Source organism: Ambystoma mexicanum, chromosome 6q, assembly GCF_040938575.1.
Source record: "Ambystoma mexicanum isolate Mex_15411 chromosome 6q, UKY_AmexF1_1, whole genome shotgun sequence".
Classification (NCBI taxonomy): Eukaryota; Metazoa; Chordata; class Amphibia; order Caudata; family Ambystomatidae; genus Ambystoma; species Ambystoma mexicanum.
Window position 1 is genome coordinate 1,382,254,562 of NC_090937.1, and position 16,577 is coordinate 1,382,271,138.

The 16,577-nt window shown below is 53.7% G+C and overlaps 1 long non-coding RNA gene across 1 annotated transcript in view; it reads right to left on the reverse strand.

Annotated features, from left to right (window-relative positions):
- LOC138515617 (uncharacterized) overlaps positions 1–16,577 on the reverse strand; it is a 622,954-nt gene that overhangs the window by 371,080 nt on the left and 235,297 nt on the right. Inside the window, exon 2 of the long non-coding RNA XR_011282109.1 lies at positions 16,114–16,172. This is a non-coding gene — a long non-coding RNA (uncharacterized lncRNA). The remainder of the gene's footprint in view (positions 1–16,113; positions 16,173–16,577) is intronic.

Genomic DNA, 16,577 nt, shown 5'->3' on the forward strand with positions numbered 1-16,577 from the left:
GCGAGACATCCACGCCATTTGCCGCTAAACCCCTGATTACGTGACTGCTGCCTTGCCACTTAGCCCCTTCAAGCTCCCTAAAATCACCCTCAGTGGCCTGAAAAGAACGTAGCCTGAGGCCGAAGCACAGTGTCTCCTGGGCCTCCCTGCCTCCTGGATTCTCTAGTTCCTGCCTCCCAATAGCCCATATTGGCTCTCTGACTCCAGCCACAATGCAGGGTACTCAACGGTGTGCAGCGAGGCATCCGCGCCATTTGCCGCTAAACCCCTGATTAGGTGAATGCTGCCTTGCCCTTAAGCCCCTGCAAGCTCCCTAAAATCACCCCAGTGGCCTCAAAAGAATGTAGCCTGAGGCCATAGCACAGTGTCTCTCGAGCCTCCTTGCTTCCTGGATTCTCTAGTTCCCGCTTCCCAGCAATCCTGATTGGCTCTCTGACCATAGCCACAATACAGGGTATTCGATGGTGCGCAGCGAGGCACCCGCGCCATTTATCGCTAAACCCCTGATTAGGTGAGTATGGCCTTGCCCCTTAGCCCCTACAAGCTCCCTAAAATCACCGCCAGTGGCCTGAAAAGAACATAGCCGAGGCCGTAGCACAGTATCTCCCGGGCCTCCCTGCTTCCTGGATTCTCTAGTTCCCACCTCCCAGCAGCCCTGATTGGCTCTCTGCCCCAGCCACAATACAGGGTACTCGACGGTGTGCAGCGAGGCATCCGAGCCATTTGCCGCTAAACCCCTGATTAGGAGAGGTTGCTTTGCCCCTTAACCCCTACAACCTGCCTAAAATCACCCCCAGTGGCCTGAAAAGAAAGTAGTCTGAGGCCGTAGCATGGTGTCTCCCGGTCCTCCCTGCTTCCAGGATTCTCTAGTTCCTGCCTTCCAGCAACCCTGATTGGCTCTCTGACCCCAGCCACAATGCAGGGTACTCAACGGTGTACAGCGAGGCATCCGCGTCTTTTGCTGCTCAACTCCTGATTAGGAGAGTGCTGCCTTGCCCCTTAGCCCCTACAAGCTGCCTAAAATCACCCCCAGTGGCCTGAAAAGAACATAGCCGAGGCCGTAGCACAGTGTCTCCCGGGCCTCCCTGCTTCCTGGATTCTCTAGTTCCCACCTCCCAGCAGCCCTGAATGGCTCTCTGCCCCAGCCACAATACAGGGTACTCGACGGTGTGCAGCGAGTCATCCGCGCCATTTGCCGCTAAACCCCTGATTAGGAGAGGCTGCTTTGCCCCTTAACCCCTACAAGCTCCCAAAAATCACCCCCAGTGGCCTGAAAAGGACGTAGCCTGAGTCCGTAGCACGGTGTCTCCCGGGTCTCTCTGCTTCCTGGATTCTATAGATCCCCCCTCCCAGCAGCCCTGATTGGCTCTCTGACCCCAGCCACAATACAGGGTACTCGACGGTGTGCAGCGAGTCATCCGCGCCACTTGCCGCTAAACCCCTGATAAGGTGAGTGCTGCCTTGCCCAGTAGCCCCTACAAGCTCCCTAAAATCACCCCCAGTGTCCCGAAAAGAAAGTAGCCCGAGGCCGTAGCACAGTGTCTGCCGTGTGTCCCTGCTTCCTGGATTCTCTAGTTCCCGCCTCCCAGCAACCCTGATTGGCTCTCTGACCCCAGCCACAATACAGGGTACTCAACGGTGTGCAGCGAGGCTTCCGCGCCATTTGCCACTCAACTCCTGATTAGGTGAGTGCTGCCTTGCCCTTTAGCCTCTACAAGCTCCCTAAAATCACCCCCAGTGGCCTGAAAAGAATGTAGCCTGAGGCCGTAGCACGGTGTCTCCCGGGTCTCTCTGCTTCCTGGATTCTATAGTTCCCACCTCCCAGCAGCCCTTATTGGCTCTCTGTCCCCAGCCACAATACAGGGTACTCGACGGTGTGCAGCGAGGCATCCGCGCTATTTGCCTCTAAACCCCTGATAAGGTGAGTGCTGCCTTGCCCCGTAGCGCCTACAAGCTCCCTAAAATCATCCCCAGTGGCCTGAAAAGAAAGTAGCCCGAGGCCGTAGCACAGTGTCTCCAGGGCCTCCCTGCTTCCTGGATTCTCTAGTTCCCGCCTCCCAGCAGCCCAGATTGGCTCTCTGACCCAGCCACAATACAGGGTACTCCACAGTGTGTAGAGAGGCATACGCGCCATTTGCCGCTAAACCCCTGATTAGGTGTGTGCTGCCCTGCCCCATAGCCCCTAAATGCTCCCTAAAATCACCCCCAGTGGCCTGAAAATAACGTAGCCTGAGGCCGTAGCATGGTGTCTCCCGGACCTCCTTGCTTCCAGGTTTCTCTAGTTCCCGCATTCCAGCAATCCTGATTGGCTCTCTGACCCCTGCCACAATACAGGGTACTCAACGGTGCGCAGCGAGGCATCCGCGCTATTTGCCGCTCAACTCCTGATTAGGTGAGTGCTGCCTTGCCCCGTAGCCCCTACAAGCTCCCTAAAATCACCCCCAGTGGCCTGAAAAGAAGGTAGCCTGAGGCCGTAGCACAGTGTCTCCTGGGCCTCCCTACTTCCTGGATTCTCTAGTTCCTGCCTCCCAACAGCCCTGATTGGCTCTCTGACTCCAGCCACAATACAGGGTACTCGATGGTGTGCAGCAAGGCATCCGCGCCATTTGCCACTAAACCCCTGATTAGGTGAGTGCTGCCTTGCCCTTTAGACCCTACAAGCTCCCTAAAATCACCCCCAGTGGCCTGAAAAGAACATAGCCTGAGGCTGTAGCACGGTGTCTCCCGGGTCTCCCTGCTTCCTGGATTCTATAGTTCCCGCCTCCCAGCAGCCCTGATTGGCTCTCTGACCCCAGCCATAATACAGGGTACTCGACGGTGTGCAGCGAGGCATCCGCGCCTTTTGCCGCTAAACCCCCATAAGGTGAGTGCTGCTTTGCCTCGTAGCCCCTACAAGCTCCTTAAAATCACCCCCAATGGCCTGAAAAGAACGTAGCCTGAGGCCATAGCACAGTGTCTCCTGGGCCTCCCTGCTTCCTGGATTCTCTAGTTCCTGACTCCCAGCAGCCCTGATTGGCTCTCTGACTCCAGCCACAATACAGGGTACTCGACGGTGTGCAGCGAGGCATCCACGCCATTTGCCGCTAAACCCCTGATTAGGTGAGTGCTGCCTTGCCCTTTAGCCCCTACAAGCTCCCTAAAATCACCCTCAGTGGCCTGAAAAGAACGTAGCCTGAGGCCGTAGCACGGTGTCTCCCATGTCTCCCTGCTTCCTGGATTCTATAGTTCCCCCCTCCAAGCAGCCCTGATTGGCTCTCCGACCCCAGCTACAATACAGGGTACTCGACGGTGTGCCGCGAGGCATCCGCGCCATTTTATGCTAAACCCCTGATAAGGTGAGCGCTGCCTTGCCCCGTAGCAGCTACAAGCTCCCTAAAATCACCCCCAGTAGCCTGAAAAGAAAGGAGTCCGAGGCCGTAGCACAGTGTCTCCCGGGCCTCCCTGCTTCCTGGATTCTCTAGTTCCCGCCTCCCAGCAGCCCTGATTGGCTTTCTGACCCCAGCCACGATACAGGGTATTCGACGATGTGCAGCGAGGCATCCGCGCCATTTGCTGCTAAACCCCTGATTAGGTGAGTGCTGCCTTGCCCCTTAGCCCATACAAGCTCCCTAAAATCACCCCCAGTGACCTGAAAAGAAAATAGCCTGAGGCCGTAGCATTGTGTCTCCTGGGCTTCCCTGCTTCCAGGATTCTCTCTTTCCCGCCTCCCAGCAACCCTAATTGGCTCTCTGACCCCAGCCACGATACAGGGTACTCAACGGTGTGCAGCGAGGCATCCACGCCATTTGCCGCTAAACCCCTGATTACGTGACTGCTGCCTTGCCACTTAGCCCCTTCAAGCTCCCTAAAATCACCCTCAGTGGCCTGAAAAGAACGTAGCCTGAGGCCGAAGCACAGTGTCTCCTGGGCCTCCCTGCCTCCTGGATTCTCTAGTTCCTGCCTCCCAATAGCCCATATTGGCTCTCTGACTCCAGCCACAATGCAGGGTACTCAACGGTGTGCAGCGAGGCATCCGCGCCATTTGCCGCTAAACCCCTGATTAGGTGAATGCTGCCTTGCCCTTAAGCCCCTGCAAGCTCCCTAAAATCACCCCAGTGGCCTCAAAAGAATGTAGCCTGAGGCCATAGCACAGTGTCTCTCGAGCCTCCTTGCTTCCTGGATTCTCTAGTTCCCGCTTCCCAGCAATCCTGATTGGCTCTCTGACCATAGCCACAATACAGGGTATTCGATGGTGCGCAGCGAGGCACCCGCGCCATTTATCGCTAAACCCCTGATTAGGTGAGTATGGCCTTGCCCCTTAGCCCCTACAAGCTCCCTAAAATCACCGCCAGTGGCCTGAAAAGAACATAGCCGAGGCCGTAGCACAGTATCTCCCGGGCCTCCCTGCTTCCTGGATTCTCTAGTTCCCACCTCCCAGCAGCCCTGATTGGCTCTCTGCCCCAGCCACAATACAGGGTACTCGACGGTGTGCAGCGAGGCATCCGAGCCATTTGCCGCTAAACCCCTGATTAGGAGAGGTTGCTTTGCCCCTTAACCCCTACAACCTGCCTAAAATCACCCCCAGTGGCCTGAAAAGAAAGTAGTCTGAGGCCGTAGCATGGTGTCTCCCGGTCCTCCCTGCTTCCAGGATTCTCTAGTTCCTGCCTTCCAGCAACCCTGATTGGCTCTCTGACCCCAGCCACAATGCAGGGTACTCAACGGTGTACAGCGAGGCATCCGCGTCTTTTGCTGCTCAACTCCTGATTAGGAGAGTGCTGCCTTGCCCCTTAGCCCCTACAAGCTGCCTAAAATCACCCCCAGTGGCCTGAAAAGAACATAGCCGAGGCCGTAGCACAGTGTCTCCCGGGCCTCCCTGCTTCCTGGATTCTCTAGTTCCCACCTCCCAGCAGCCCTGAATGGCTCTCTGCCCCAGCCACAATACAGGGTACTCGACGGTGTGCAGCGAGTCATCCGCGCCATTTGCCGCTAAACCCCTGATTAGGAGAGGCTGCTTTGCCCCTTAACCCCTACAAGCTCCCAAAAATCACCCCCAGTGGCCTGAAAAGGACGTAGCCTGAGTCCGTAGCACGGTGTCTCCCGGGTCTCTCTGCTTCCTGGATTCTATAGATCCCCCCTCCCAGCAGCCCTGATTGGCTCTCTGACCCCAGCCACAATACAGGGTACTCGACGGTGTGCAGCGAGTCATCCGCGCCACTTGCCGCTAAACCCCTGATAAGGTGAGTGCTGCCTTGCCCAGTAGCCCCTACAAGCTCCCTAAAATCACCCCCAGTGTCCCGAAAAGAAAGTAGCCCGAGGCCGTAGCACAGTGTCTGCCGTGTGTCCCTGCTTCCTGGATTCTCTAGTTCCCGCCTCCCAGCAACCCTGATTGGCTCTCTGACCCCAGCCACAATACAGGGTACTCAACGGTGTGCAGCGAGGCTTCCGCGCCATTTGCCACTCAACTCCTGATTAGGTGAGTGCTGCCTTGCCCTTTAGCCTCTACAAGCTCCCTAAAATCACCCCCAGTGGCCTGAAAAGAATGTAGCCTGAGGCCGTAGCACGGTGTCTCCCGGGTCTCTCTGCTTCCTGGATTCTATAGTTCCCACCTCCCAGCAGCCCTTATTGGCTCTCTGTCCCCAGCCACAATACAGGGTACTCGACGGTGTGCAGCGAGGCATCCGCGCTATTTGCCTCTAAACCCCTGATAAGGTGAGTGCTGCCTTGCCCCGTAGCGCCTACAAGCTCCCTAAAATCATCCCCAGTGGCCTGAAAAGAAAGTAGCCCGAGGCCGTAGCACAGTGTCTCCAGGGCCTCCCTGCTTCCTGGATTCTCTAGTTCCCGCCTCCCAGCAGCCCAGATTGGCTCTCTGACCCAGCCACAATACAGGGTACTCCACAGTGTGTAGAGAGGCATACGCGCCATTTGCCGCTAAACCCCTGATTAGGTGTGTGCTGCCCTGCCCCATAGCCCCTAAATGCTCCCTAAAATCACCCCCAGTGGCCTGAAAATAACGTAGCCTGAGGCCGTAGCATGGTGTCTCCCGGACCTCCTTGCTTCCAGGTTTCTCTAGTTCCCGCATTCCAGCAATCCTGATTGGCTCTCTGACCCCTGCCACAATACAGGGTACTCAACGGTGCGCAGCGAGGCATCCGCGCTATTTGCCGCTCAACTCCTGATTAGGTGAGTGCTGCCTTGCCCCGTAGCCCCTACAAGCTCCCTAAAATCACCCCCAGTGGCCTGAAAAGAAGGTAGCCTGAGGCCGTAGCACAGTGTCTCCTGGGCCTCCCTACTTCCTGGATTCTCTAGTTCCTGCCTCCCAACAGCCCTGATTGGCTCTCTGACTCCAGCCACAATACAGGGTACTCGATGGTGTGCAGCAAGGCATCCGCGCCATTTGCCACTAAACCCCTGATTAGGTGAGTGCTGCCTTGCCCTTTAGACCCTACAAGCTCCCTAAAATCACCCCCAGTGGCCTGAAAAGAACATAGCCTGAGGCTGTAGCACGGTGTCTCCCGGGTCTCCCTGCTTCCTGGATTCTATAGTTCCCGCCTCCCAGCAGCCCTGATTGGCTCTCTGACCCCAGCCATAATACAGGGTACTCGACGGTGTGCAGCGAGGCATCCGCGCCTTTTGCCGCTAAACCCCCATAAGGTGAGTGCTGCTTTGCCTCGTAGCCCCTACAAGCTCCTTAAAATCACCCCCAATGGCCTGAAAAGAACGTAGCCTGAGGCCATAGCACAGTGTCTCCTGGGCCTCCCTGCTTCCTGGATTCTCTAGTTCCTGCCTCCCAGCAGCCCTGATTGGCTTTCTGACTCCAGCCACAATACAGGGTACTCGACGGTGTGCAGCGAGGCATCTGCGCCATTTGCCACTAAACCCCTCATTAGGTGAGTGCTGCCTTGACCCTTAGCCCCTTCAAGCTCCCTAAAATCACCCGCAATGGCCTGAAAAGAACGTAGCCTGAGGCCGTAGCACAGTGTCTCCTGGGCCTCCCTGCTTCCTGGATTCTCTAGTTCCCGCCTCCCAGCAGTCCTGATTGGCTCTCTGACCCCAGCCACAATACAGGGTATTCGACGGTGTGCAGCGACCATCCACGCCAGTTGCTGCTAAACCCCTGATTAGGTGAGTGCTGCCTTTCCCCTTAGCCCATACAAGCTCCCTAAAATCACCCCAGTGGCCTGAAAAGAACATAGCCTGAGGCCGTAGCACGGTGTCTACCGGGCTTCCCTGCTTCCTGGATTCTCTAGTTCCTGCCTCCCAGCAAACCTGATTGGCTCTCTGACCCCAGCCACAATACAGGGTACTTGACATTGTGCAGCGAGGCATCCGCGCCATTTGCCGCTAAACCGCTGATTAGGTGAGTGCTGCCTTGCCCCTTAGCCCCTTCAAGCTCCCTAAAATCACCCCCAGTGGCCTGAAAAGAACGTAGTCTGAGGCCGTAGCACAGTGTCTCCTGGGCCTCCCTGCTTCCTGGATTCTCTAATTCCTGCCTCCCAGTAGTCCTGATTGGCTCTCTGACTCCAGGCACAATACAGGGTACTCAACGGCGTGCAGCGAGGCATCCACGCCATTTGCCACTAAACCCCTGATTATGTGAGTGCTGCCTTGCCCCTTAGCCCCTACAAGCTCCATAAAATCACCCCCAGTGGCCTGAACAGAATGTAGCCCCAGGCCGTAGCACAGTGGCTCCCGGGCCTCCCTGCTTCCAGCATTCTCTAGTTCCTGCCTCCCAGCAGCCCCGATTGGCTCTCTGACCCCAGCCACAATACAGGGTACTCGTCGGTGTGCAGCGAGGCATCTGCGCCATTTGCCGCTAAACCCCTGATTAGGTGAGTGCTGCCTTGCCCCTTAGCCCCTACCAGCTCCATAAAATCACCCCGTGGCCTGAAAACATTGTAGCCTGAGGCCGTAGCACAGCGTTTCCCGGGCCTCCCTGCTTCCTGGATTCTCTAGTTCCCGCCTCCCAGCAGCCCTGATTGGCTCTCTGACCCCAGCCACAATACAGGGTATTCGACGGTGCTCAGCGAGGCATCCGTGCCATTTGCCGCTAAACCCCTGATTAGGTGAGTACGGCCTTGCCCCTTAGCCCCTACAAGCTACCTAAAATCACCCCCAGTGGCCTGAAAAGAACGTACCCTGAGGCTGTAGCACAGTGTCTCCTGGGCCTCCCTGCTTACTGGATTCTCTAGTTCCTGCCTCCCAACAGCCCTGATTGGCTCTCTGACTCCAGCCACAATACAGGGTACTCGATGGTGTGCAGAAAGGCATCCGCGCCATTTGCCACTAAACCCCTGATTAGGTGAGTGCTGCCTTGCCCTTTAGACCCTACAAGCTCCCTAAAATCACCCCCAGTGGCCTGAAAAGAACGTAGCCTGAGGCTGTAGCACGGTGTCTCCCGGGTCTCCCTGCTTCCTGGATTCTATAGTTCCCGCCTCTCAGCAGCCCTGATTGGCTCTCTGACCCCAGCCACAATACAGGGTACTCGGCGGTGTGCAGCGAGGCACCCGCGCCATTTGCCGCTAAACCCCCATAAGGTGAGTGCTGCTTTGCCTTGTAGCCCCTACAAGCTCCTTAAAATCACCCCCAGTGGCCTGAAAAGAACGTAGCCTGAGGCCATAGCACAGTGTCTCCTGGGCCTCCCTGTTTCCTGGATTCTCTAGTTCCTGCCTCCCAGCAGCCCTGATTGGCTTTCTGACTCCAGCCACAATACAGGGTACTCGACGGTGTGCAGCGAGGCATCTGCGCCATTTGCCGCTAAACCCCTGATTAGGTGAGTGCTGCCTTGCCCCTTAGCCCCTTCAAGCTCCCTAAAATCACTCGCAGTGGCCTGAAAAGAGCGTAGCCTGAGGCCATAGCACAGTGTCTCCTGGGCCTCCCTGCTTCCTGGATTCTCTAGTTCCCGCCTCCCAGCAGTCCTGATTGGCTCTCTGACCCCAGCCACAATACAGGGTATTCGACAGTGTGCAGCGCCCATCCACGCCAGTTGCTGCTAAACCCCTGATTAGGTGAGTGCTGCCTTTCCCCTTAGCCCATACAAGCTCCCTAAAATCACCCCAGTGGCCTGAAAAGAACATAGCCTGAGGCCGTAGCACTGTGTCTCCCGGGCTTCCCTGCTTCCTGGATTCTCCAGTACCTGCCTCCCAGCAAACCTGATTGGCTCTCTGACCCCAGCCACAATACAGGATACTTGACAGTGTGCAGCGAGGCATCCGCGCCATTTGCCGCTAAACCCCTGATTAGGTGAGTGCTGCCTTGCCCCTTAGCCCCTTCAAGCTCCCTAAAATCACCCCCAGTGGCCTGAAAAGAACGTAGTCTGAGGCCGTAGCACAGTGTCTCCTGGGCCTCCCTGCTTCCTGGATTCTCTAATTCCTGCCTCCTAGTAGCCCTGATTGGCTCTCTGACTCCAGGAACAATGCAGGGTACTCAACGGCGTGCAGCGAGGCATCCACGCCATTTGCCACTAAACCCCTGATTATGTGAGTGCTGCCTTACCCCTTAGCCCCTACAAGCTCCGTAAAATCACCCCCAGTGGCCTGAAAAGAATATAGCCCCAGGCAGTGGCACAGTGGCTCCCGGGCCTCCCTGCTTCCAGGATTCTCTAATTCCTGCCTCCCAGCAGCCCTGATTGGCTCTCTGACCCACAGCCACAATACAGGGTACTCGACGGTGTGCAGCAAGGTATCCGCCCCATTTGCCACTAAACGTTTGATTAGGTGAGTGCTGCCTTGCCCCTTAGCCCTTACAAGCTCCCTAAAATCACCCCAGTGGCCTGAAAAGAACGTAGCCGAGGCCATAGGACAGTGTCTACCAGGCCTCCCTGCTTCCTGGATTCTCTAGTTCCCACCTCCCAGCAGCCCTTATTGGCTCTCTGACCCCACCCACAATACATGGTATTTGACGGTGTGCAGCGAGGCATCTGCGCCATTTGCCGCTAAACCCCTGATTAGGTGAGTGCTGCCTTGCCCCTTAGCCCCTACCAGCTCCCTAAAATCACCCCCGTGGCCTGAAAACATTGTAGCCTGAGGCCGTAGCACAGCGTTTCCCGGGCCTCCCTGCTTCCTGGATTCTCTAGTTCCCGCCTCCCAGCAGCCCTGATTGGCTCTCTGACCCCCGCCACAATACAGGGTATTCGACGGTGTGCAGCGAGGCATCCGCGCCATTTGCCGCTAAACCCCTGATTAGGTGAGTACGGCCTTGCCCCTTAGCCCCTACAAGCTCCCTAAAATCACCCCCAGTGGCCTGAAAAGAATGTAGCCCAGGGCTATAGCACGGTGTCCTCCAGGCCTCCATGCTTCCTTGATTCTCTAGTTCCCGCCTCCCAGCAATCATGATTGGCTCTCTGACCCCAGCCACAATACAGGGTACTCGACGGTGTGCAGTGAGGCATCCGCGCTATTTGCCGCTAAACCCCTGATTAGGTGAGTATTGCCTTGCCCATTAGCCTCTACAAGCTCCCTAAAATCTTCCCCAGTGGCCTGTAAAGAACGTAGCCCGAGGCCATTGCACGGTGTCTCCTGGGCCTCCCTGCTTCCAGGATTCTCTAGTTCCCGCCTATCAGCAACCCTGATTGGCTCTCTGTCCCCAGCCACAATACAGGGTACTCAACGGAGTGCAGCGAGGCATCCACGCCATTTGCTGCTAAACCCCTGATTAGGTGAGTACTGCCTTGCCCCTTAGCCCCTTCAAGCTCCCTAAAATCACCCCCAGTGGCCTGAAAAGAACGTAGCCTGAGGCTGTAGCACAGTGTCTCCTAGGCCTCCCTGCTTCTGGGATTCTCTAGTTCCCGCCTCCCAGCAGCCCTGATTGGCTCTCTGACCCCCGCCACAATACAGGGTATTCGACGGTGTGCAGCGAGGCATCCGCGCCATTTGCCGCTAAACCCCTGATTAGGTGAGTACGGCCTTGCCCCTTAGCCCCTACAAGCTCCCTAAAATCACCCCCAGTGGCCTGAAAAGAATGTAGCCCAGGGCTATAGCACGGTGTCCTCCGGGCCTCCATGCTTCCTTGATTCTCTAGTTCCCGCCTCCCAGCAATCATGATTGGCTCTCTGACCCCAGCCACAATACAGGGTACTCGACGGTGTGCAGTGAGGCATCCGCGCTATTTGCCGCTAAACCCCTGATTAGGTGAGTATTGCCTTGCCCATTAGCCTCTACAAGCTCCCTAAAATCTTCCCCAGTGGCCTGTAAAGAACGTAGCCCGAGGCCATTGCACGGTGTCTCCTGGGCCTCCCTGCTTCCTGGATTCTCTAGTTCCCGCCTCCCAGCAACCGTGATTGGCTCTCTGACCCCAGCCACAATACAGGGTACTCAACAGTGTGCAGCGAGTCATCCGCACCATTTGCCTCTAAACCCCTGATTAGGTGAGTGCTGCCTTGCCCCTTAGCCCCTACAAGCTCCCTAAAATCACCCCCAGTGGCCTGAAAAGAACGTAGCCTGAGGCCGTAGCACGGTGTCTCCCGGGCCTCCCTTCTTCCAGGATTCTCTAGTTCCCGCCTATCAGCAACCCTGATTGGCTCTCTGTCCCCAGCCACAATACAGGGTACTCAACGGAGTGCAGCGAGGCATCCACGCCATTTGCTGCTAAACCCCTGATTAGGTGAGTACTGCCTTGCCCCTTAGCCCCTTCAAGCTCCCTAAAATCACCCCCAGTGGCCTGAAAAGAACGTAGCCTGAGGCTGTAGCACAGTGTCTCCTAGGCCTCCCTGCTTCTGGGATTCTCTAGTTCCCGCCTCCCAGCAACCTGATTGGCTCTCTGACCCCAGCCACAATACAGGGTACTCGACGGTGTTCAGCGAGGCATCCGCGCCATTTGCCGCTAAACCCCTGATTAGGTGAGTGCTGCCTTGCCGCTTAGCCCCTACAAGCTCCCTAAAATCTCCCTCAGTGGCCTGAAAAGAACGTAGCCCGAGGCCATAGCACGGTGTCTCCTGGGCCTCCCTGCTTCCTGGATTCTCTAGTTCCCACCTCCCAGCAGCCCTGATCAGCTCTCTGACCCCAGCCACAATACAGGGTACTCGACGGTGTGCAGCGAGGTATCCGTGCCATTTGCCGCTAAACCCCTGATTAGGTGAGTGCTGCCTTGCCGCTTAGCCCCTACACGCTCCCTAAAATCTCCCTCAGTGGCCTGAAAAGAACATAGCCCGAGGCCATAGCACGGTGTCTCCTGGGCCTCCCTGCTTCCTGGATTCTCTAGTTCCCGCCTCCCAGCAGCCCTGATCAGCTCTCTGACCCCAGCCACAATACAGGGTACTCGACGGCATGCAGCGAGGTATCCGCGCCATTTGACGCTAAACCCCTGATTGGGTGAGTACTGCCTTGCCCCTTAGCCCCTACAAGCTCCCTAAAATCACCCCCAGTGGCCTGAAAAGAACGTAGCCCGAGGCCATAGCACGGTGTCTTCTGGGCCTCCCTGCTTCCTGGATTCTCAAGTTCCCGCCTCCCAGCAACCCTAATTGGCTCTCTGACCCCAGCCACAATACAGGGTACTCGACGGTGTGCAGCGAGGCAACCGCACCATTGCCGCTAAACCCCTGATTAGGTGAGTGCTGCCTTGCCCCTTAGCCCCTACAAGCTCCCTAAAATCACCCCCAGTGGCCTGAAAAGAACTTAGGCTGAGGCCGTAGCACGGTGTCTCCCGGGCTCCCCTGCTTCCTGGATTCTCTAGGTCCCTCCTCCCAGCAACCCTGATTGGCCCTCTGCAACCTCATCAAGGACACCCCAGGGCAGCCCCCTGCCCAGCAGCCCCTTCGGCTAAGGGCCCCAAGGCAAAGGGCGGCTCCAACAGAGGCGGCATCAGAAAGTGTGTCCGCAGGGGAAGCCATTGAAGCCAACAGACACCAACAAAACTGTAAGTGTGGCTTATGTGGGGCGTAGAGCAATTACTCTACTCCAGATACTCCAGAAAGCCCATGCCACTCTACTTTACCTTCAAATAACGTAAACTGCCAAAACTAACAGAATTGTGCATGCTAGCATATGCCACACTCAGATAAAATTGTGAAAGATGGCATACGCCACACTTGGACGGATTTGTCAATGTTAGCATGTGCCACACTTGGAAAGAATTACAAACGGTAGTATATGCCAATCTTAACGTTAGCTGGCATCACATCCAGATAGAAATGTGAATGTTAGCATGTGCCACACTAAGATGGAATTCTTAACCTTAGCTTGCGTCACATCTAGCTAGAAATGTGAATGTCAGCATGCACCACACTTGGAAAGAATTACAAACGGTAGTATATGCCAGTCTTAACCTTAGCTTGCGTACATCTAGGTAGAATTGTGAATGTAAGCATGTGCGACACTTAGATGGGATTCTTAACCTTAGCTTGCATCACATCTAGATAGAAATGTGAATGCTAGCATGTGCAACACTTAGACGGAAATCTTAACCTTAGCCTGCAACACATCTAGATAGAAATGTGAATGTCAGCATGCACCACACTTGGAGATAATTACAAACGGTAGTATATGCCAGTCTTAACCATAGCTTGCTTCACATCTAGATAGAAATGTGAATGTTAGCATGTGCCACACTTAAATGGAATTCTTAACCTTAGCTTACGTCACATATAGATAGAAATGTGAATGTCAGCATGCGCCACACTTGGAAAGAATTGCAAACGGTAGTATATGCCAGTCTTAACCTTAGCTTGCGTCACATCTAGATAGAAATGTGAATGTTAGCATGTGCCAAACCTAGATGTAATTTTTAACCTTAGCTTGGGTCACATCTAGACAGAAATGTGAATGGTAGCATGTGCAACACTTAGATGGAATTGTTAACCTTAACTTACGTCACATCTATAGATACATATAAATTCAAGAATACCTAGAAACCAAGCAACTATTAGGAATCCGTCAATCGGTCTTTCGTCCTCAACATGGGATATAAACGGCCCTTGTTGGTCTCAAAAGTCAGATCGACGAACTCAAAGATAAAGGTAGGGATGCCATCCTCCTTCTTTTAGACCTCTCTGCTGCTTTTGACCTAGTTGACCACAAAATCCTTTGTAACCACCAGTCAACAGCAGCACACTTCTCCCATTCGGCAATCACATGGATCCAATCTTTCCTCGATAACAGGACCATGCGTGCCTTCTCTCCATTAGCAGCGGCCGACATGATTCCCATCACTTGTGGTGTCCCACAGGGTTCCTGTATTTCGCCCACTTTGTATAACATTTTTAAAAAGCCGTTATTCGACAAGCTGGACCATCTGGGTGTCACCTACACCAATTATGCAGATGAAACCCAGATACTCCTAACCCTATCCGGTAACTACAACACAGACATCAGCCGGATCAACAAAGTCTTCTCTATCATGCCGGTATGGATGGCCACACATGGCCTCTGCCTGAATGATGACAAGACTGAATTGCTCCTTGTTGGATCCCCCAAAACCATCCAGAAACTTAGTCCCAGCTAGACCAACTTCACCATTGATGGTAATACTATTCCCATCACAAAAAGTGTAAAAACCCTTGGTTTCTATCTAGATACCAATACCAACCTATCCAAACACATCAATATGACCACCTCAGCCACTGCCTACACAGGTAAGCCTATTAGGGCCTGCAGACCGCTGCTATCCGCCAATAGCTGCCTCACACCAGCCAGAGCACTTATTCAGTCCAAACTTGACTACTGCAATGGCTTATATGCAGGTGCAAACAAATCCGTAATCAACAAATTACAGGTCCTCCAAAATAACGCACTCCGAGCTGCTCTTAATATTCCTAGGAGAGAACAAATCTCTGCTATTAGAAAATCATGTAAATGGCTCTCCATCCAACAAAAAGTCGATCTAAAAACTATCTGCCTCACTTACAAAGCCCTCAACCACCTTGCCCGCCCTATCTAACTGACAAATTTAACTTGAAACCCACCACTAGAATCACGAGATCCACCAACACACTAAGCCTGGTGGTGCCCAAATATTCCCGTAAAAGAGCCAGCAGATCCAGTTTCCCGGTTTTAGCCGCCCAACTTTGGAACACACTTCCACTGGACATCAAATCCACCCCTACCTTTCAACCATTTAGAACCCAGGTCATCACTTGGCTACTGAATAAATAAGAGCACGGGCAATTCTCAGTCGCAATGCACCCAAGAGAGCAATATAGGCATGTGTTGCAAGTAATTGAAGAGTGATGTGGTTATAAGTCCGATGGATTTATTTGCAAAGTAGCCTGACACGTGTTTCGAGTCTAAACTGACTCTTCATCCGAGGCTGTAAATGGGAGATGGCACCTAAGATAAATTGAATGAAGGACAGTGCCAGAAAACTCTCTCACGGCTTCGCAATTGCAGTAATTTCACAGCAGGAAATCATATTCTTGAGCGCCCATATACCCCTGGGTCTGGAGCGCTTTACAAATAAAATAAACAAACAAACAAACAAATGTGAATGTTAGCATGTGCAACACTTAGATGGAATTCTTAACCTTAGCCTGCGTCACATCTAGATAGAAATGTGAATGTCAGCATGCGCCACACTTGGAAAGATTTACAAACAGTAGTATATGCCAGTCTTAACCTTAGCTTGCATCACATCTAGATAGAAATGTGAATGTTAGCATGTGCCACACTTAGGTGGAATTCTTAACCTTAGCTTGCGTCACATCTAGATAGAAATGTGAATGTTGGCATATGACACACTTAGATGGAATAGTGAATGATAGCAGGCTCCACACCTAGACATAATTGCAAAGACAGCAATGCCAACTAACCAATCCACTAACAATTTCATCACTCTGCATACACCTCTCCAACTCTAATCAAACACAACCACAAGCCTTAAAAACAGCAAACCGCACAAACTTCACAACACTGCAACAACAAATCAAACCGCACATAGACTTGCACAACAACACACGACTACCAACTGTAAAACACCCCAAGCCCAGCCAACGGACCCACCGGGCTGAGGCTGCCAACATCACATCACAGCTATGTTGCACTTTTCCAGCTCATTCCCACTAACTCACCCCCTCCCTCTTCCTTTGTCAGAGCCGCCAGAGCGCCAGTGGACCACTCCGGTGGTGATAGTGGTGATAGTGCACGGTACAAATATCCTTTAACATTAACATTAACAGTAACATTGTAAACAAGGCAAAAAAGCACTGACCTTTGGGAGGGGTGTGTGTTCTGCTATTTACCCAGCAGAAAATGCTGCACGAGCAAGACCTGAAAATGAATAATTGATCAGGATTTATTATCAACAAAATTCCGTGGTTATAAATATATCTATGAGTAGGCTACCACTACAATAGAAGAAACCTACTAGACTTGCCTGTGTGCATACTGCGGAGTGCACTTAATAATGTTATCTTTGCTGGAGTATAATACCTGGGAAAGGTTCTTTCAATATACCCAAGACCCCCCATAGTTTGTATTATCTAAGTGTAATACTGGGTGCCAGAGGACTTAAAAAACATGCTAATTCAATAAAGGATGTGGCAAAAATGCTCAAGTGATCCCCAGTCTCCCAGGACCTTACACCATGCATCCCCTCTCATCCACAAGTCATTCGCCCATACATCCACTCTCACATTCACACACACACTGTATTCACCACATAGGCACATGCCA